At 44.6% G+C, this 20,446-nt stretch overlaps 13 non-coding genes across 13 annotated transcripts; all 13 read right to left on the bottom strand.

The window, feature by feature from the left end:
• Positions 1-372: 372 nt before the first annotated feature.
• LOC120521857 lies at positions 373-487 on the bottom strand. Its single transcript, XR_005632211.1, has one exon. It is a non-coding gene; the product is annotated as a U5 spliceosomal RNA (small nuclear RNA).
• Positions 488-1,863: 1,376 nt separating this feature from the next.
• Positions 1,864-1,978, bottom strand: LOC120521854. The gene has a single exon (XR_005632209.1). It is a non-coding gene; the product is annotated as a U5 spliceosomal RNA (small nuclear RNA).
• A 1,388-nt stretch (positions 1,979-3,366) lies between these two features.
• Positions 3,367-3,476, bottom strand: LOC120521858. The gene has a single exon (XR_005632212.1). It is a non-coding gene; the product is annotated as a U5 spliceosomal RNA (small nuclear RNA).
• A 1,398-nt stretch (positions 3,477-4,874) lies between these two features.
• On the bottom strand, positions 4,875-4,987 carry LOC120521852. Its single transcript, XR_005632207.1, has one exon. It is a non-coding gene; the product is annotated as a U5 spliceosomal RNA (small nuclear RNA).
• Positions 4,988-6,375: 1,388 nt separating this feature from the next.
• On the bottom strand, positions 6,376-6,491 carry LOC120521859. The gene has a single exon (XR_005632213.1). It is a non-coding gene; the product is annotated as a U5 spliceosomal RNA (small nuclear RNA).
• Positions 6,492-7,875: 1,384 nt separating this feature from the next.
• On the bottom strand, positions 7,876-7,991 carry LOC120521851. Its single transcript, XR_005632206.1, has one exon. It is a non-coding gene; the product is annotated as a U5 spliceosomal RNA (small nuclear RNA).
• A 1,385-nt stretch (positions 7,992-9,376) lies between these two features.
• Positions 9,377-9,492, bottom strand: LOC120521863. The gene has a single exon (XR_005632217.1). It is a non-coding gene; the product is annotated as a U5 spliceosomal RNA (small nuclear RNA).
• A 1,388-nt stretch (positions 9,493-10,880) lies between these two features.
• LOC120521856 lies at positions 10,881-10,995 on the bottom strand. The gene has a single exon (XR_005632210.1). It is a non-coding gene; the product is annotated as a U5 spliceosomal RNA (small nuclear RNA).
• Positions 10,996-12,377: 1,382 nt separating this feature from the next.
• On the bottom strand, positions 12,378-12,493 carry LOC120521862. The gene has a single exon (XR_005632216.1). It is a non-coding gene; the product is annotated as a U5 spliceosomal RNA (small nuclear RNA).
• Positions 12,494-13,881: 1,388 nt separating this feature from the next.
• Positions 13,882-13,997, bottom strand: LOC120521850. Its single transcript, XR_005632205.1, has one exon. It is a non-coding gene; the product is annotated as a U5 spliceosomal RNA (small nuclear RNA).
• A 1,387-nt stretch (positions 13,998-15,384) lies between these two features.
• LOC120521861 lies at positions 15,385-15,500 on the bottom strand. The gene has a single exon (XR_005632215.1). It is a non-coding gene; the product is annotated as a U5 spliceosomal RNA (small nuclear RNA).
• A 1,391-nt stretch (positions 15,501-16,891) lies between these two features.
• On the bottom strand, positions 16,892-17,006 carry LOC120521853. Its single transcript, XR_005632208.1, has one exon. It is a non-coding gene; the product is annotated as a U5 spliceosomal RNA (small nuclear RNA).
• A 1,392-nt stretch (positions 17,007-18,398) lies between these two features.
• Positions 18,399-18,514, bottom strand: LOC120521860. The gene has a single exon (XR_005632214.1). It is a non-coding gene; the product is annotated as a U5 spliceosomal RNA (small nuclear RNA).
• Between the last annotated feature and the right edge of the window lie 1,932 nt (positions 18,515-20,446).

The following is a 20,446-nucleotide window of genomic DNA, read 5'->3' as shown; positions in this document are numbered from 1 at the left end:
TATTACCTATGCTGCTCACTTTGAGGTATGTGCTGCCATCATCTGAAAGTTTTCCAGAATCCCAAGGTATCTTCTGCATGGTTTTGTAAGAGATATGACCCGCAGCTAAAGATCTGCTTGTGTGCTTAGATAGCGAGCTTTATGTCTTCCTCACACAAGGCAATTCGATTCCTTATCTTTAATATGCAGAGCGTGCTACACAAGGCGAGAGCCCTGAAAACTCCCAAAGAATTACCCGGAAAAAACTCACAGCAGATACCACATGAAACCCTCTGAAATCCTACCTAAGAGTTACATGCAACATCAGTACGGTTAAACCAGGGGGAACAGAGACAGGAAAGACACAACTTCTTTTTTTAACCAAGCTCAGAGAGCCTGTACAGAAACAGGCTGTGCAAAAATTCTTTGAGACTCTTTAACGGTCCTCTCCACGGAAATCTTTAGTAAAAGCGAAAGATTTATTCGGGATGAAGGGAACCCAGAGCATGTGTGTTGCGGCCAGGAAGAAGAGAACACGGCCAGTGAGGCCTGCAGCTGACATGCGACACCTTGTCAGACTTACAAAAACTGAAGGTAGAAGGTGGCGCCAAAGGACAACTAGGTGAGGAGCACCAGAGAAGCATTAAAACAGTCGCAGCCAAAGGAATTTAGATTATATGGAACTGAATATGTTGAGTGTGCACACTCTGCAATGCATCATGGGTAGGGGCAAGAAACTCCCGCCCACCACCCAGAGATACAAAGAAACGCCACTTATGCTAATCAACATCTGAATTCTTGCAAGGCCTCTAGACAGAAGTCAGCTTGTCCTGGGTATCCATCGCTATTTCCACTTCTCCTGATTTTCTCGCTTCCTTGGGCCAAAGGGAACAACTGGAATAGACAATAGACACGTCCAGAGCTGGTGAATTCTTCTTTACACCAATGTCCAGACCGTGCTTGCCGATAGGGTTCTCGTCATGTCACTTCAGGCCACTAGATGCACGAGAACCACCGATCGACTTCAAGGGTTAAGTGATCTATCGAGTGAAATCCTAATAGTGTGCAGACACTGGGTGGGCTCCTCATTATTGAATCAGTCGAAATCTCAGAGGTGGGTTGGGACTTGGATGTCCTGTTTCACCCGGAAACTCTACAGATTGAGGCACGTGGCATCAGCGTTATGTCAGTGCAAAAGTGCAGTGTTTGGGAGGCAAGCCTTGGAGATCAAGTTAAACCTTGTATCGATGGCTACATTCAGGTCACACATTGAAAACAATATTATTTCCACGGAATTCAGAAATCAGCAGCAATCAACGGGTACTTAAGCCATGTCCTTTGATGCACATTTTTCCATTTTGCAAAATTTTCCTCAAAGAAGAGTGAAAGACAAAATAAACAATTACAAACCAGGAATAACAAAGTCCTTCTCGGATACTCCCGCTGATAAGATTTTTGAAGTGTTACCCATGTTTAAAAGTCTGAAGAATGGGAGATTTGGATTCAGCATATTACCTATGCTGTGCTTGCCACTGTTGAGGTATGTAGCTGTGCCATCATCTGAAAGTTTTTCCAGAATCCCAAGGTATCTTCTGCATGGTTTTGTAAGAGATATGACCCAGCTAAAGATCTGCTTGTGTGCTTAGATAGCGAGCTTTATGTCTTCCTCACACAAGGCAATTCGATTCCTTATCTTTAATATGCAGAGCGTGCGTACACAAGGCGAGAGCCCTGAAAACTCCCAAAGAATTACCCGGAAAAAAACTCACAGCAGATACCATCCAAACCCTCTGAAATCCTACCTAAGAGTTACATGCAACATCAGTAGGTTAAACCAGGGGAACAGAGACAGGAAAGACACAACTTTTTTTAACCAAGCTCAGAGAGCCTGTACGAAACAGGCTGTGCAAAAATTCTTTGAGACTCTTTAACGGTCCTCTCCACGGAAATCTTTAGTAAAAGGCGAAAGATTTATTCGGGATGAAGGAACCCAGAGCATGTGTGTTGCGGCCAGGAAGAAGAGAACACGGCCAGTGAGGCCTGCGCAGCTGACATGCGACACCTTGTCAGACTTACAAAAACTGAAGGTAGAAGGTGGCGCTAAAGGACAACTAGGTGAGGAGCACCAGAGAAGCATTAAAACAGTCGCAGCCAAAGGAATTTAGATTATATGGAACTGAATATGTTGAGTGTGCACACTCTGCAATGCATCATGGGTAGGGGCAAGAAACTCCCGCCACCACCCAGAGATACAAAGAAACGCCACTTATGCTAATCAACATCTGAATTCTTGCAAGGCCTCTAGACAGAAGTCAGCTTGTCCTGGGTATCCATCGCTATTTCCACTTCTCCTGATTTTCCCGCTTCCTTGGGCGCAAAAGGGAACAACTGGAATAGACAATAGACACGTCCAGAGCTGGTGAATTCTTCTTTACACCAATGTCAGACCGTGCTTGCCGATAGGGTTCTCGTCATGTCACTTCAGGCCACTAGATGCACGAGAACCACACGATCGACTTCAAGGGTTAAGTGATCTATCGAGTGAAATCCTAATAGTGTGCAGACACTGGGTGGGCTCCTCATTATTGAATCAGTCGAAATCTCAGAGGTGGGTTGGGACTTGGATGTCCTGTTTCACCCGGAAACTCTACAGATTGAGGCACGTGGCATCGCGTTATGTCAGTGCAAAAGTGCAGTGTTTGGGAGGCAAGCCTTGGAGATCAAGTTAAACCTTGTATCGATGGCTACATTCAGGTCACACATTGAAAACAATATTATTTCCACGAATTCAGAAATCAGCAGCAATCAACGGGTACTTAACGCTCATGTCCTTTGATGCACATTTTCCATTTTGCAAAATTTTCCTCAAAGAAGAGTGAAAGACAAAATAAACAATTACAAACCAGGAATAACAAAGTCCTTCTCGGATACTCCCGCTGATAAGATTTTTGAAGTGTTACCCATGTTTAAAAGTCTGAAGAATGGGAGATTTGGATTCAGCATATTACCTATGCTGTGCTTGCCACTGTTGAGGTATGTAGCTGTGCCATCATCTGAAAGTTTTCCAGAATCCCAAGGTATCTTCTGCATGGTTTTGTAAGAGATATGACCCGCAGCTAAAGATCTGCTTGTGTGCTTAGATAGCGAGCTTTATGTCTTCCTCACACAAGGCAATTCGATTCCTTATCTTTAATATGCAGAGCGTGCGATACACAAGAGCGAGAGCCCTGAAAACTCCCAAAGAATTACCCCGGAAAAAAAACTCACAGCAGATACCATCGCAAACCCTCTGAAATCCTACCTAAGAGTTACATGCAACATCAGTACGGTTAAACCAGGGGGAACAGAGACAGGAAAGACACAACTTCTTTTTAACCAAGCTCAGAGAGCCTGTACAAACAGGCTGTGCAAAATTCTTTGAGACTCTTTAACGGTCCTCCACGGAAATCTTTAGTAAAAGGCGAAAGATTTATTCGGGATGAAGGAACCCAGAGCATGTGTGTTGCGGCCAGGAAGAAGAGAACACGGCCAGTGAGGCCTCGCAGCTGACATGCGACACCTTGTCAGACTTACAAAAACTGAAGGTAGAAGGTGGCGCCAAAGGACAACTAGGTGAGGAGCACCAGAGAAGCATTAAAACAGTCGCAGCCAAAGGAATTTAGATTATATGGAACTGAATATGTTGAGTGTGCACACTCTGCAATGCATCATGGGTAGGGCAAGAAACTCCCGCCCACCACCCAGAGATACAAAGAAACGCCACTTATGCTAATCAACATCTGAATTCTTGCAAGGCCTCTAGACAGAAGTCAGCTTGTCCTGGGTATCCATCGCTATTTCCACTTCTCCTGATTTTCCGCTTCCTTGGGCGCAAAGGGAACAACTGGAATAGACAATAGACACGTCCAGAGCTGGTGAATTCTTCTTTACACCAATGTCCAGACCGTGCTTGCCGATAGGGTTCTCGTCATGTCACTTCAGGCCACTAGATGCACGAGAACCACACGATCGACTTCAAGGGTTAAGTGATCTATCGAGTGAAATCCTAATAGTGTGCAGACACTGGGTGGGCTCCTCATTATTGAATCAGTCGAAATCTCAGAGGTGGGTTGGGACTTGGATGTCCTGTTTCACCCGGAAACTCTAGTGATTGAGGCACGTGGCATCGCTAAGCTATGTCAGTGCAAAAGTGCAGTGTTTGGGAGGCAAGCTCTGGAGATCAAGTTAAACCTCTGTATCGATGGCTACATTCAGGTCACACATTGAAAACAATATTATTTCCACGTAACTCAGAAATCAGCAGCAATCAACGGGTATTTAACGCCGCCATGTCCTTTGATGCACATTTTTCCATTTTGCAAAATTTTCCTCAAAGAAGAGTGAAAGACAAAAATAAACAATTACAAACCAGGAATAACAAAGTCCTTCTCGGATACTCCCCGCTGATAAGATTTTTGAAGTGTTACCCATGTGTTTAAAAGTCTGGAAAGAATGGAGAGATTTGGATTCAGCATATTACCTATGTCGTGCTTGCCACTGTTGAGGTATGTAGCTGTGCCTATCATCTGAAAGTTTTCCAGAATCCCAAGGTATCTTCTGCATGGTTTTGTAAGAGATATGACCCAAGCAGCTAAAGATCTGCTTGTGTGCTTAGATAGCAGCTTTATGTCTTCCTCACACAAGGCAATTCGATTCCTTATCTTTAATATGCAGAGCGCAAGTGCATAGCGCGAGAGCCCTGAAAACTCCCAAAGAATTACCCGGAAAAAAACTCACAGCAGATACCATCGCAAACCCTCTGAAATCCTACCTAAGAGTTACATGCAACATCAGTACGGTTAAACCAGGGGGAACAGAGACTGGAAAGACACAACTTCTTTTTAACCAAGCTCAGAGAGCCTGTAAACAGGCTGTGCAAAAATTCTTTGAGACTCTTTAACGGTCCTCTCCACGGAAATCTTTAGTAAAAGGCTAAAGATTTATTCGGGATGAAGGGAACCCAGAGCATGTGTGTTGCGGCCAGGAAGAAGAGAACACGGCCAGTGAGGCCTCGAGCTGACATGCGACACCTTGTCAGACTTACAAAAACTGAAGGTAGAAGGTGAGCCAAAGGACAACTAGGTGAGGAGCACCAGAGAAGCATTAAAACAGTCGCAGCCAAAGGAATTTAGATTATATGGAACTGAATATGTTGAGTGTGCACACTCTGCAATGCATCATGGGTAGGGGCAAGAAACTCCCGCCCACCACCCAGAGATACAAAGAAACGCCACTTATGCTAATCAACATCTGAATTCTTGCAAGGCCTCTAGACAGAAGTCAGCTTGTCCTGGGTATCCATCGCTATTTCCACTTCTCCTGATTTTCCCGCCTTGGGCCGCAAAAGGGAACAACTGGAATAGACAATAGACACGTCCAGAGCTGGTGAATTCTTCTTTACACCAATGTCCAGACCGTGCTTGCCGATAGGGTTCTCGGCATGTCACTTCAGGCCACTAGATGCACGAGAACCACACGATCGACTTCAAGGGTTAAGTGATCTATCGAGTGAAATCCTAATAGTGTGCAGACACTGGGTGGGCTCCTCATTATTGAATCAGTCGAAATCTCAGAGGTGGGTTGGGACTTGGATGTCCTGTTTCACCCGAAACTCTACAGATTGAGGCACGTGGCATCGCGTTATGTCAGTGCAAAAGTGCAGTGTTTGGGAGGCAAGCCTTGGAGATCAAGTTAAACCTTGTATCGATGGCTACATTCAGGTCACACATTGAAAACAATATTATTTCCACGGAATTCAGAAATCAGCAGCAATCAACGGGTACTTAACGCCATGTCCTTTGATGCACATTTTTCCATTTTGCAAAATTTTCCTCAAAGAAGAGTGAAAGACAAAAATAAACAATTACAAACCAGGAATAACAAAGTCCTTCTCGGATACTCCCCGCTGATAAGATTTTTGAAGTGTTACCCATGTTTAAAAGTCTGAAGAATGGGAGATTTGGATTCAGCATATTACCTATGCTGTGCTTGCCACTGTTGAGGTATGTAGCTGTGCCATCATCTGAAAGTTTTTCCAGAATCCCAAGGTATCTTCTGCATGGTTTTGTAAGAGATATGACCCGCAGCTAAAGATCTGCTTGTGTGCTTAGATAGCGAGCTTTATGTCTTCCTCACACAAGGCAATTCGATTCCTTATCTTTAATATGCAGAGCGTGCGTACACAAGAGCGAGAGCCCTGAAAACTCCCAAAGAATTACCCCGGAAAAAAAACTCACAGCAGATACCATCGCAAACCCTCTGAAATCCTACCTAAGAGTTACATGCAACATCAGTACGGTTAAACCAGGGGGAACAGAGACAGGAAAGACACAACTTCTTTTTTTAACCAAGCTCAGAGAGCCTGTACGAAACAGGCTGTGCAAAAATTCTTTGGGACTCTTTAACGGTCCTTCCACGGAAATCTTTAGTAAAAGGCTTAAAGATTTATTCGGGATGAAGGGAACCCAGAGCATGTGTGTTGCGGCCAGGAAGAAGAGAACACGGCCAGTGAGGCCTGCGCAGCTGACATGCGACACCTTGTCAGACTTACAAAAACTGAAGGTAGAAGGTGAGCCAAAGGACAACTAGGTGAGGAGCACCAGAGAAGCATTAAAACAGTCGCAGCCAAAGGAATTTAGATTATATGGAACTGAATATGTTGAGTGTGCACACTCTGCAATGCATCATGGGTAGGGGCAAGAAACTCCCGCCCACCACCCAGAGATACAAAGAAACGCCACTTATGCTAATCAACATCTGAATTCTTGCAAGGCCTCTAGACAGAAGTCAGCTTGTCCTGGGTATCCATCGCTATTTCCACTTCTCCTGATTTTCCCTTCCTTGGGCCGCAAAAGGGAACAACTGGAATAGACAATAGACACGTCCAGAGCTGGTGAATTCTTCTTTACACCAATGTCCAGACCGTGCTTGCCGATAGGGTTCTCGTCATGTCACTTCAGGCCACTAGATGCACGAGAACCACACGATCGACTTCAAGGGTTAAGTGATCTATCGAGTGAAATCCTAATAGTGTGCAGACACTGGGTGGGCTCCTCATTATTGAATCAGTCGAAATCTCAGAGGTGGGTTGGGACTTGATGTCCTGTTTCACCGGAAACTCTACAGATTGAGGCACGTGGCATCGCGCTATGTCAGTGCAAAAGTGCAGTGTTTGGGAGGCAAGCCTTGGAGATCAAGTTAAACCTTGTATCGATGGCTACATTCAGGTCACACATTGAAAACAATATTATTTCCACGGAATTCAGAAATCAGCAGCAATCAACGGGTACTTAACGCCATGTCCTTTGATGCACATTTTTCCATTTTGCAAAATTTTCCTCAAAGAAGAGTGAAAGACAAAAATAAACAATTACAAACCAGGAATAACAAAGTCCTTCTCGGATACTCCCCGCTGATAAGATTTTTGAAGTGTTACCCATGTTTAAAAGTCTGAAGAATGGGAGATTTGGATTCAGCATATTACCTATGCTGTGCTTGCCACTGTTGAGGTATGTAGCTGTGCCATCATCTGAAAGTTTTTCCAGAATCCCAAGGTATCTTCTGCATGGTTTTGTAAGAGATATGACCCGCAGCTAAAGATCTGCTTGTGTGCTTAGATAGCGAGCTTTATGTCTTCCTCACACAAGGCAATTCGATTCCTTATCTTTAATATGCAGAGCGTATGCATACAAGAGCGAGAGCCCTGAAAACTCCCAAAGAATTACCCCGAAAAAACTCACAGCAGATACCATCGCAAACCCTCTGAAATCCTACCTAAGAGTTACATGCAACATCAGTACGGTTAAACCAGGGGAACAGAGACAGGAAAGACACAACTTCTTTTTAACCAAGCTCAGAGAGCCTGTACGAAACAGGCTGTGCAAAAATTCTTTGAGACTCTTTAACGGTCCTCTCCACGGAAATCTTTAGTAAAAGGCGAAAGATTTATTCGGGATGAAGGGAACCCAGAGCATGTGTGTTGCGGCCAGGAAGAAGAGAACACGGCCAGTGAGGCCTGCGAGCTGACATGCACACCTTGTCAGACTTACAAAAAACTGAAGGTAGAAGGTGAGCCAAAGGACAACTAGGTGAGGAGCACCAGAGAAGCATTAAAACAGTCGCAGCCAAAGGAATTTAGATTATATGGAACTGAATATGTTGAGTGTGCACACTCTGCAATGCATCATGGGTAGGGGCAAGAAACTCCCAGCCCACCACCCAGAGATACAAAGAAACGCCACTTATGCTAATCAACATCTGAATTCTTGCAAGGCCTCTAGACAGAAGTCAGCTTGTCCTGGGTATCCATCGCTATTTCCACTTCTCCTGATTTTCCCGCTTCCTTGGGCCGCAAAAGGGAACAACTGAATAGACAATAGACACGCCCAGAGCTGGTGAATTCTTCTTTACACCAATGTCCAGACCGTGCTTGCCGATAGGGTTCTCGCCATGTCACTTCAGGCCACTAGATGCACGAGAACCACACGATCGACTTCAAGGGTTAAGTGATCTATCGAGTGAAATCCTAATAGTGTGCAGACACTGGGTGGGCTCCTCATTATTGAATCAGTCGAAATCTCAGAGGTGGGTTGGGACTTGGATGTCCTGTTTCACCCGAAACTCTACAGATTGAGGCACGTGGCATCGCTATGTCAGTGCAAAAGTGCAGTGTTTGGGAGGCAAGCCTTGGAGATCAAGTTAAACCTTGTATCGATGGCTACATTCAGGTCACACATTGAAAACAATATTATTTCCACGGAATTCAGAAATCAGCAGCAATCAACGGGGTACTTAAACGCCATGTCCTTTGATGCACATTTTTCCATTTTGCAAAATTTTCCTCAAAGAAGAGTGAAAGACAAAAATAAACAATTACAAACCAGGAATAACAAAGTCCTTCTCGGATACTCCCCGCTGATAAGATTTTTGAAGTGTTACCCATGTTTAAAAGTCTGAAGAATGGGAGATTTGGATTCAGCATATTACCTATGCTGTGCTTGCCACTGTTGAGGTATGTAGCTGTGCCATCATCTGAAAGTTTTTCCAGAATCCCAAGGTATCTTCTGCATGGTTTTGTAAGAGATATGACCCGCAGCTAAAGATCTGCTTGTGTGCTTAGATAGCGAGCTTTATGTCTTCCTCACACAAGGCAATTCGATTCCTTATCTTTAATATGCAGAGCGCATACACAAGAGCGAGAGCCCTGAAAACTCCCAAAGAATTACCCGAAAAAACTCACAGCAGATACCATCGCAAACCCTCTGAAATCCTACCTAAGAGTTACATGCAACATCAGTACGGTTAAACCAGGGGGAACAGAGACAGGGAAAGACACAACTTCTTTTTAACCAAGCTCAGAGAGCCTGTACGAAACAGGCTGTGCAAAAATTCTTTGAGACTCTTTAACGGTCCTCTCCACGGAAATCTTTAGTAAAAGGCGAAAGATTTATTCGGGATGAAGGGAACCCAGAGCATGTGTGTTGCGGCCAGGAAGAAGAGAACACGGCCAGTGAGGCTCTGCGCAGCTGACATGCACACCTTGTCAGACTTACAAAAAACTGAAGGTAGAAGGTGAGCCAAAGGACAACTAGGTGAGGAGCACCAGAGAAGCATTAAAACAGTCGCAGCCAAAGGAATTTAGATTATATGGAACTGAATATGTTGAGTGTGCACACTCTGCAATGCATCATGGGTAGGGGCAAGAAACTCCCGCCCACCACCCAGAGATACAAAGAAACGCCACTTATGCTAATCAACATCTGAATTCTTGCAAGGCCTCTAGACAGAAGTCAGCTTGTCCTGGGTATCCATCGCTATTTCCACTTCTCCTGATTTTCCCGCCCTTGGGCCGCAAAAGGGAACAACTGAATAGACAATAGACACGTCCAGAGCTGGTGAATTCTTCTTTACACCAATGTCCAGACCGTGCTTGCCGATAGGGTTCTCGCCATGTCACTTCAGGCCACTAGATGCACGAGAACCACACGATCGACTTCAAGGGTTAAGTGATCTATCGAGTGAAATCCTAATAGTGTGCAGACACTGGGTGGGCTCCTCATTATTGAATCAGTCGAAATCTCAGAGGTGGGTTGGGACTTGATGTCCTGTTTCACCCGGAAACTCTACAGATTGAGGCACGTGGCATCGTTATGTCAGTGCAAAAGTGCAGTGTTTGGGAGGCAAGCCTTGGAGATCAAGTTAAACCTTGTATCGATGGCTACATTCAGGTCACACATTGAAAACAATATTATTTCCACGGAATTCAGAAATCAGCAGCAATCAACGGGTACTTAACGCCATGTCCTTTGATGCACATTTTTCCATTTTGCAAAATTTTCCTCAAAGAAGAGTGAAAGACAAAAATAAACAATTACAAACCAGGAATAACAAAGTCCTTCTCGGATACTCCCCGCTGATAAGATTTTTGAAGTGTTACCCATGTTTAAAAGTCTGAAGAATGGGAGATTTGGATTCAGCATATTACCTATGCTGTGCTTGCCACTGTTGAGGTATGTAGCTGTGCCATCATCTGAAAGTTTTTCCAGAATCCCAAGGTATCTTCTGCATGGTTTTGTAAGAGATATGACCCGCAGCTAAAGATCTGCTTGTGTGCTTAGATAGCGAGCTTTATGTCTTCCTCACACAAGGCAATTCGATTCCTTATCTTTAATATGCAGAGCGTGCATACACAAGAGCGTAGAGCCCTGAAAACTCCCAAAGAATTACCCCGGAAAAAAAACTCACAGCAGATACCATCGCAAACCCTCTGAAATCCTACCTAAGAGTTACATGCAACATCAGTACGGTTAAACCAGGGGGAACAGAGACAGGAAAGACACAACTTCTTTTTAACCAAGCTCAGAGAGCCTGTACGAAACAGGCTGTGCAAAAATTCTTTGAGACTCTTTAACGGTCCTTCCACGGAAATCTTTAGTAAAAGGCGAAAGATTTATTCGGGATGAAGGGAACCCAGAGCATGTGTGTTGCGGCCAGGAAGAAGAGAACACGGCCAGTGAGGCCTCGCAGCTGACATGCGACACCTTGTCAGACTTACAAAAACTGAAGGTAGAAGGTGAGCCAAAGGACAACTAGGTGAGGAGCACCAGAGAAGCATTAAAACAGTCGCAGCCAAAGGAATTTAGATTATATGGAACTGAATATGTTGAGTGTGCACACTCTGCAATGCATCATGGGTAGGGGCAAGAAACTCCCGCCCACCACCCAGAGATACAAAGAAACGCCACTTATGCTAATCAACATCTGAATTCTTGCAAGGCCTCTAGACAGAAGTCAGCTTGTCCTGGGTATCCATCGCTATTTCCACTTCTCCTGATTTTCCCTTCCTTGGGCAAAAGGGAACAACTGGAATAGACAATAGACACGTCCAGAGCTGGTGAATTCTTCTTTACACCAATGTCCAGACCGTGCTTGCCGATAGGGTTCTCGTCATGTCACTTCAGGCCACTAGATGCACGAGAACCACACGATCGACTTCAAGGGTTAAGTGATCTATCGAGTGAAATCCTAATAGTGTGCAGACACTGGGTGGGCTCCTCATTATTGAATCAGTCGAAATCTCAGAGGTGGGTTGGGACTTGGATGTCCTGTTTCACCCGGAAACTCTACAGATTGAGGCACGTGGCATCGCGTTATGTCAGTGCAAAAGTGCAGTGTTTGGGAGGCAAGCCTTGGAGATCAAGTTAAACCTTGTATCGATGGCTACATTCAGGTCACACATTGAAAACAATATTATTTCCACGGAATTCAGAAATCAGCAGCAATCAACGGGTACTTAACGCCATGTCCTTTGATGCACATTTTTCCATTTTGCAAAATTTTCCTCAAAGAAGAGTGAAAGACAAAAATAAACAATTACAAACCAGGAATAACAAAGTCCTTCTCGGATACTCCCCGCTGATAAGATTTTTGAAGTGTTACCCATGTTTAAAAGTCTGAAGAATGGGAGATTTGGATTCAGCATATTACCTATGCTGTGCTTGCCACTGTTGAGGTATGTAGCTGTGCCATCATCTGAAAGTTTTTCCAGAATCCCAAGGTATCTTCTGCATGGTTTTGTAAGAGATATGACCCGCAGCTAAAGATCTGCTTGTGTGCTTAGATAGCGAGCTTTATGTCTTCCTCACACAAGGCAATTCGATTCCTTATCTTTAATATGCAGAGCGCAGTACACAAGAGCGAGAGCCCTGAAAACTCCCAAAGAATTACCCGGAAAAAACTCACAGCAGATACCATCGCAAACCCTCTGAAATCCTACCTAAGAGTTACATGCAACATCAGTACGGTTAAACCAGGGGGAACAGAGACAGGAAAGACACAACTTCTTTTTAACCAAGCTCAGAGAGCCTGTACGAAACAGGCTGTGCAAAAATTCTTTGAGACTCTTTAACGGTCCTCTCCACGGAAATCTTTAGTAAAAGGCGAAAGATTTATTCGGGATGAAGGGAACCCAGAGCATGTGTGTTGCGGCCAGGAAGAAGAGAACACGGCCAGTGAGGCCTGCGCAGCTGACATGCGACACCTTGTCAGACTTACAAAAACTGAAGGTAGAAGGTGAGCCAAAGGACAACTAGGTGAGGAGCACCAGAGAAGCATTAAAACAGTCGCAGCCAAAGGAATTTAGATTATATGGAACTGAATATGTTGAGTGTGCACACTCTGCAATGCATCATGGGTAGGGGCAAGAAACTCCCGCCCACCACCCAGAGATACAAAGAAACGCCACTTATGCTAATCAACATCTGAATTCTTGCAAGGCCTCTAGACAGAAGTCAGCTTGTCCTGGGTATCCATCGCTATTTCCACTTCTCCTGATTTTCCCGCTTCCTTGGGCCGCAAAAGGGAACAACTGGAATAGACAATAGACACGTCCAGAGCTGGTGAATTCTTCTTTACACCAATGTCCAGACCGTGCTTGCCGATAGGGTTCTCGTCATGTCACTTCAGGCCACTAGATGCACGAGAACCACACGATCGACTTCAAGGGTTAAGTGATCTATCGAGTGAAATCCTAATAGTGTGCAGACACTGGGTGGGCTCCTCATTATTGAATCAGTCGAAATCTCAGAGGTGGGTTGGGACTTGGATGTCCTGTTTCACCCGGAAACTCTACAGATTGAGGCACGTGGCATCGCGTTATGTCAGTGCAAAAGTGCAGTGTTTGGGAGGCAAGCCTTGGAGATCAAGTTAAACCTTGTATCGATGGCTACATTCAGGTCACACATTGAAAACAATATTATTTCCACGGAATTCAGAAATCAGCAGCAATCAACGGGTACTTAACGCCATGTCCTTTGATGCACATTTTTCCATTTTGCAAAATTTTCCTCAAAGAAGAGTGAAAGACAAAAATAAACAATTACAAACCAGGAATAACAAAGTCCTTCTCGGATACTCCCCGCTGATAAGATTTTTGAAGTGTTACCCATGTTTAAAAGTCTGAAGAATGGGAGATTTGGATTCAGCATATTACCTATGCTGTGCTTGCCACTGTTGAGGTATGTAGCTGTGCCATCATCTGAAAGTTTTTCCAGAATCCCAAGGTATCTTCTGCATGGTTTTGTAAGAGATATGACCCGCAGCTAAAGATCTGCTTGTGTGCTTAGATAGCGAGCTTTATGTCTTCCTCACACAAGGCAATTCGATTCCTTATCTTTAATATGCAGAGCGTGCGTACAAGAGCGAGAGCCCTGAAAACTCCCAAAGAATTACCCGAAAAAACTCACAGCAGATACCATCGCAAACCCTCTGAAATCCTACCTAAGAGTTACATGCAACATCAGTACGGTTAAACCAGGGGGAACAGAGACAGGAAAGACACAACTTCTTTTTTTAACCAAGCTCAGAGAGCCTGTATGAAACAGGCTGTGCAAAAATTCTTTGAGACTCTTTAACGGTCCTCTCCACGGAAATCTTTAGTAAAAGGCGAAAGATTTATTCGGGATGAAGGGAACCCAGAGCATGTGTGTTGCGGCCAGGAAGAAGAGAACACGGCCAGTGAGGCCTGCGCAGCTGACATGCGACACCTTGTCAGACTTACAAAAACTGAAGGTAGAAGGTGAGCCAAAGGACAACTAGGTGAGGAGCACCAGAGAAGCATTAAAACAGTCGCAGCCAAAGGAATTTAGATTATATGGAACTGAATATGTTGAGTGTGCACACTCTGCAATGCATCATGGGTAGGGGCAAGAAACTCCCGCCCACCACCCAGAGATACAAAGAAACGCCACTTATGCTAATCAACATCTGAATTCTTGCAAGGCCTCTAGACAGAAGTCAGCTTGTCCTGGGTATCCATCGCTATTTCCACTTCTCCTGATTTTCCCGCTTCCTTGGGCCGCAAAAGGGAACAACTGGAATAGACAATAGACACGTCCAGAGCTGGTGAATTCTTCTTTACACCAATGTCCAGACCGTGCTTGCCGATAGGGTTCTCGTCATGTCACTTCAGGCCACTAGATGCACGAGAACCACACGATCGACTTCAAGGGTTAAGTGATCTATCGAGTGAAATCCTAATAGTGTGCAGACACTGGGTGGGCTCCTCATTATTGAATCAGTCGAAATCTCAGAGGTGGGTTGGGACTTGGATGTCCTGTTTCACCCGGAAACTCTACAGATTGAGGCACGTGGCATCGCGTTATGTCAGTGCAAAAGTGCAGTGTTTGGGAGGCAAGCCTTGGAGATCAAGTTAAACCTTGTATCGATGGCTACATTCAGGTCACACATTGAAAACAATATTATTTCCACGGAATTCAGAAATCAGCAGCAATCAACGGGTACTTAACGCCATGTCCTTTGATGCACATTTTTCCATTTTGCAAAATTTTCCTCAAAGAAGAGTGAAAGACAAAATAAACAATTACAAACCAGGAATAACAAAGTCCTTCTCGGATACTCCCGCTGATAAGATTTTTGAAGTGTTACCCATGTTTAAAAGTCTGAAGAATGGGAGATTTGGATTCAGCATATTACCTATGCTGTGCTTGCCACTGTTGAGGTATGTAGCTGTGCCATCATCTGAAAGTTTTTCCAGAATCCCAAGGTATCTTCTGCATGGTTTTGTAAGAGATATGACCCGCAGCTAAAGATCTGCTTGTGTGCTTAGATAGCGAGCTTTATGTCTTCCTCACACAAGGCAATTCGATTCCTTATCTTTAATATGCAGAGCGTCGCGTACACAAGAGCGAGAGCCCTGAAAACTCCCAAAGAATTACCCGGAAAAAACTCACAGCAGATACCATCGCAAACCCTCTGAAATCCTACCTAAGAGTTACATGCAACATCAGTACGGTTAAACCAGGGGAACAGAGACAGGAAAGACACAACTTCTTTTTAACCAAGCTCAGAGAGCCTGTACGAAACAGGCTGTGCAAAAATTCTTTGAGACTCTTTAACGGTCCTCTCCACGGAAATCTTTAGTAAAAGGCGAAAGATTTATTCGGGATGAAGGGAACCCAGAGCATGTGTGTTGCGGCCAGGAAGAAGAGAACACGGCCAGTGAGGCCTGCGCAGCTGACATGCACACCTTGTCAGACTTACAAAAACTGAAGGTAGAAGGTGAGCCAAAGGACAACTAGGTGAGGAGCACCAGAGAAGCATTAAAACAGTCGCAGCCAAAGGAATTTAGATTATATGGAACTGAATATGTTGAGTGTGCACACTCTGCAATGCATCATGGGTAGGGGCAAGAAACTCCCGCCCACCACCCAGAGATACAAAGAAACGCCACTTATGCTAATCAACATCTGAATTCTTGCAAGGCCTCTAGACAGAAGTCAGCTTGTCCTGGGTATCCATCGCTATTTCCACTTCTCCTGATTTTCCCGCTTCCTTGGGCCGCAAAGGGAACAACTGGAATAGACAATAGACACGTCCAGAGCTGGTGAATTCTTCTTTACACCAATGTCCAGACCGTGCTTGCCGATAGGGTTCTCGTCATGTCACTTCAGGCCACTAGATGCACGAGAACCACACGATCGACTTCAAGGGTTAAGTGATCTATCGAGTGAAATCCTAATAGTGTGCAGACACTGGGTGGGCTCCTCATTATTGAATCAGTCGAAATCTCAGAGGTGGGTTGGGACTTGGATGTCCTGTTTCACCCGGAAACTCTACAGATTGAGGCACGTGGCATCGCGTTATGTCAGTGCAAAAGTGCAGTGTTTGGGAGGCAAGCCTTGGAGATCAAGTTAAACCTTGTATCGATGGCTACATTCAGGTCACACATTGAAAACAATATTATTTCCACGGAATTCAGAAATCAGCAGCAATCAACGGGTACTTAAACGCCATGTCCTTTGATGCACATTTTTCCATTTTGCAAAATTTTCCTCAAAGAAGAGTGAAAGACAAAAATAAACAATTACAAACCAGGAATAACAAAGTCCTTCTCGGATACTCCCCGCTGATAAGATTTTTGAAGTGTTACCCATGTTTAAAAGTCTGAAGAATGGGAGATTTGGATTCAGCATATTACCTATGCTGTGCTTGCCACTGTTGAGGTATGTAGCTGTGCCATCATCTGAAAGTTTTTCCAGAATCCCAAGGTATCTTCTGCATGGTTTTGTAAGAGATATGACCCGCAGCTAAAGATCTGCTTGTGTGCTTAGATAGCGAGCTTTATGTCTTCCTCACACAAGGCAATTCGATTCCTTATCTTTAATATGCAGAGCGTGCGTACACAAGAGCGAGAGCCCTGAAAACTCCCAAAGAATTACCCCGGAAAAAACTCACAGCAGATACCATCGCAAACCCTCTGAAATCCTACCTAAGAGTTACATGCAACATCAGTACGGTTAAACCAGGGGGAACAGAGACAGGAAAGACACAACTTCTTTTTTTAACCAAGCTCAGAGAGCCTGTACGAAACAGGCTGTGCAAAAATTCTTTGAGACTCTTTAACGGTCCTCTCCACGGAAATCTTTAGTAAAAGGCGAAAGATTTATTCGGGATGAAGGGAACCAGAGCATGTGTGTTGCGGCCAGGAAGAAGAGAACACGGCCAGTGAGGCCTGCGCAGCTGACATGCGACACCTTGTCAGACTTACAAAAAAACTGAAGGTAGAAGGTGAGCGCCAAAGGACAACTAGGTGAGGAGCACCAGAGAAGCATTAAAACAGTCGCAGCCAAAGGAATTTAGATTATATGGAACTGAATATGTTGAGTGTGCACACTCTGCAATGCATCATGGGTAGGGGCAAGAAACTCCCCGCCCACCACCCAGAGATACAAAGAAACGCCACTTATGCTAATCAACATCTGAATTCTTGCAAGGCCTCTAGACAGAAGTCAGCTTGTCCTGGGTATCCATCGCTATTTCCACTTCTCCTGATTTTCCCGCTTCCTTGGGCAAAAGGGAACAACTGGAATAGACAATAGACACGTCCAGAGCTGGTGAATTCTTCTTTACACCAATGTCCAGACCGTGCTTGCCGATAGGGTTCTCGTCATGTCACTTCAGGCCACTAGATGCACGAGAACCACGATCGACTTCAAGGGTTAAGTGATCTATCGAGTGAAATCCTAATAGTGTGCAGACACTGGGTGGGCTCCTCATTATTGAATCAGTCGAAATCTCAGAGGTGGGTTGGGACTTGGATGTCCTGTTTCACCCGGAAACTCTACAGATTGAGGCACGTGGCATCGCGTTATGTCAGTGCAAAAGTGCAGTGTTTGGGAGGCAAGCCTTGGAGATCAAGTTAAACCTTGTATCGATGGCTACATTCAGGTCACACATTGAAAACAATATTATTTCCACGGAATTCAGAAATCAGCAGCAATCAACGGGTACTTAACGCCATGTCCTTTGATGCACATTTTTCCATTTTGCAAAATTTTCCTCAAAGAAGAGTGAAAGACAAAAATAAACAATTACAAACCAGGAATAACAAAGTCCTTCTCGGATACTCCCCGCTGATAAGATTTTTGAAGTGTTACCCATGTTTAAAAGTCTGAAGAATGGGAGATTTGGATTCAGCATATTACCTATGCTGTGCTTGCCACTGTTGAGGTATGTAGCTGTGCCATCATCTGAAAGTTTTTCCAGAATCCCAAGGTATCTTCTGCATGGTTTTGTAAGAGATATGACCCGCAGCTAAAGATCTGCTTGTGTGCTTAGATAGCGAGCTTTATGTCTTCCTCACACAAGGCAATTCGATTCCTTATCTTTAATATGCAGAGCGTGCATACACAAGAGCGAGAGCCCTGAAAACTCCCAAAGAATTACCCCGGAAAAAAAACTCACAGCAGATACCATCGCAAACCCTCTGAAATCCTACCTAAGAGTTACATGCAACATCAGTACGGTTAAACCAGGGGGAACAGAGACAGGAAAGACACAACTTCTTTTTAACCAAGCTCAGAGAGCCTGTACGAAACAGGCTGTGCAAAAATTCTTTGAGACTCTTTAACGGTCCTCTCCACGGAAATCTTTAGTAAAAGGCGAAAGATTTATTCGGGATGAAGGGAACCCAGAGCATGTGTGTTGCGGCCAGGAAGAAGAGAACACGGCCAGTGAGGCCTGCGCAGCTGACATGCGACACCTTGTCAGACTTACAAAAACTGAAGGTAGAAGGTGAGCCAAAGGACAACTAGGTGAGGAGCACCAGAGAAGCATTAAAACAGTCGCAGCCAAAGGAATTTAGATTATATGGAACTGAATATGTTGAGTGTGCACACTCTGCAATGCATCATGGGTAGGGGCAAGAAACTCCCGCCCACCACCCAGAGATACAAAGAAACGCCACTTATGCTAATCAACATCTGAATTCTTGCAAGGCCTCTAGACAGAAGTCAGCTTGTCCTGGGTATCCATCGCTATTTCCACTTCTCCTGATTTTCCCGCTTCCTTGGGCAAAAGGGAACAACTGGAATAGACAATAGACACGTCCAGAGCTGGTGAATTCTTCTTTACACCAATGTCCAGACCGTGCTTGCCGATAGGGTTCTCGTCATGTCACTTCAGGCCACTAGATGCACGAGAACCACACGATCGACTTCAAGGGTTAAGTGATCTATCGAGTGAAATCCTAATAGTGTGCAGACACTGGGTGGGCTCCTCATTATTGAATCAGTCGAAATCTCAGAGGTGGGTTGGGACTTGGATGTCCTGTTTCACCCGGAAACTCTACAGATTGAGGCACGTGGCATCGCGTTATGTCAGTGCAAAAGTGCAGTGTTTGGGAGGCAAGCCTTGGAGATCAAGTTAAACCTTGTATCGATGGCTACATTCAGGTCACACATTGAAAACAATATTATTTCCACGGAATTCAGAAATCAGCAGCAATCAACGGGGTACTTAAACGCCATGTCCTTTGATGCACATTTTTCCATTTTGCAAAATTTTCCTCAAAGAAGAGTGAAAGACAAAAATAAACAATTACAAACCAGGAATAACAAAGTCCTTCTCGGATACTCCCCGCTGATAAGATTTTTGAAGTGTTACCCATGTTTAAAAGTCTGAAGAATGGGAGATTTGGATTCAGCATATTACCTATGCTGTGCTTGCCACTGTTGAGGTATGTAGCTGTGCCATCATCTGAAAGTTTTTCCAGAATCCCAAGGTATCTTCTGCATGGTTTTGTAAGAGATATGACCCGCAGCTAAAGATCTGCTTGTGTGCTTAGATAGCGAGCTTTATGTCTTCCTCACACAAGGCAATTCGATTCCTTATCTTTAATATGCAGAGCGTCTGCATTACACAAGAGCGAGAGCCCTGAAAACTCCCAAAGAATTACCCCGGAAAAAAAACTCACAGCAGATACCATCGCAAACCCTCTGAAATCCTACCTAAGAGTTACATGCAACATCAGTACGGTTAAACCAGGGGGAACAGAGACAGGAAAGACACAACTTCTTTTTTTAACCAAGCTCAGAGAGCCTGTACGAAACAGGCTGTGCAAAAATTCTTTGAGCATGTGTGTTGGCCAGGAAGAAGAGAACACGCCAGTGAGGCTCTGCGAGCTGACATGCACACCTTGTCAGACTTACAAAAAAACTGAAGGTAGAAGGTGAGCGCCAAAGGACAACTAGGTGAGGAGCACCAGAGAAGCATTAAAACAGTCGCAGCCAAAGGAATTTAGATTATATGGAACTGAATATGTTGAGTGTGCACACTCTGCAATGCATCATGGGTAGGGCAAGAAACTCCCGCCCACCACCCAGAGATACAAAGAAACGCCACTTATGCTAATCAACATCTGAATTCTTGCAAGGCCTCTAGACAGAAGTCAGCTTGTCCTGGTATCCATCGCTATTTCCACTTCTCCTGATTTTCCCGCCTTGGGCCGCAAAGGAACAACTGGAATAGACAATAGACACGTCCAGAGCTGGTGAATTCTTCTTACCCAATGTCCAACTGTTCCATAGGGTCCTGCAAGGCTAGATGCACGAGAACCACGATGCTTCAAGGA

The sequence above is a fragment of the Polypterus senegalus genome, unplaced genomic scaffold (genome assembly GCF_016835505.1).
Source record: "Polypterus senegalus isolate Bchr_013 unplaced genomic scaffold, ASM1683550v1 scaffold_5232, whole genome shotgun sequence".
NCBI lineage: Eukaryota > Metazoa > Chordata > Cladistia > Polypteriformes > Polypteridae > Polypterus > Polypterus senegalus.
Note: the sequence above shows the minus strand (reverse complement) of the source record. Positions and strands in the feature narration are given on the sequence as shown.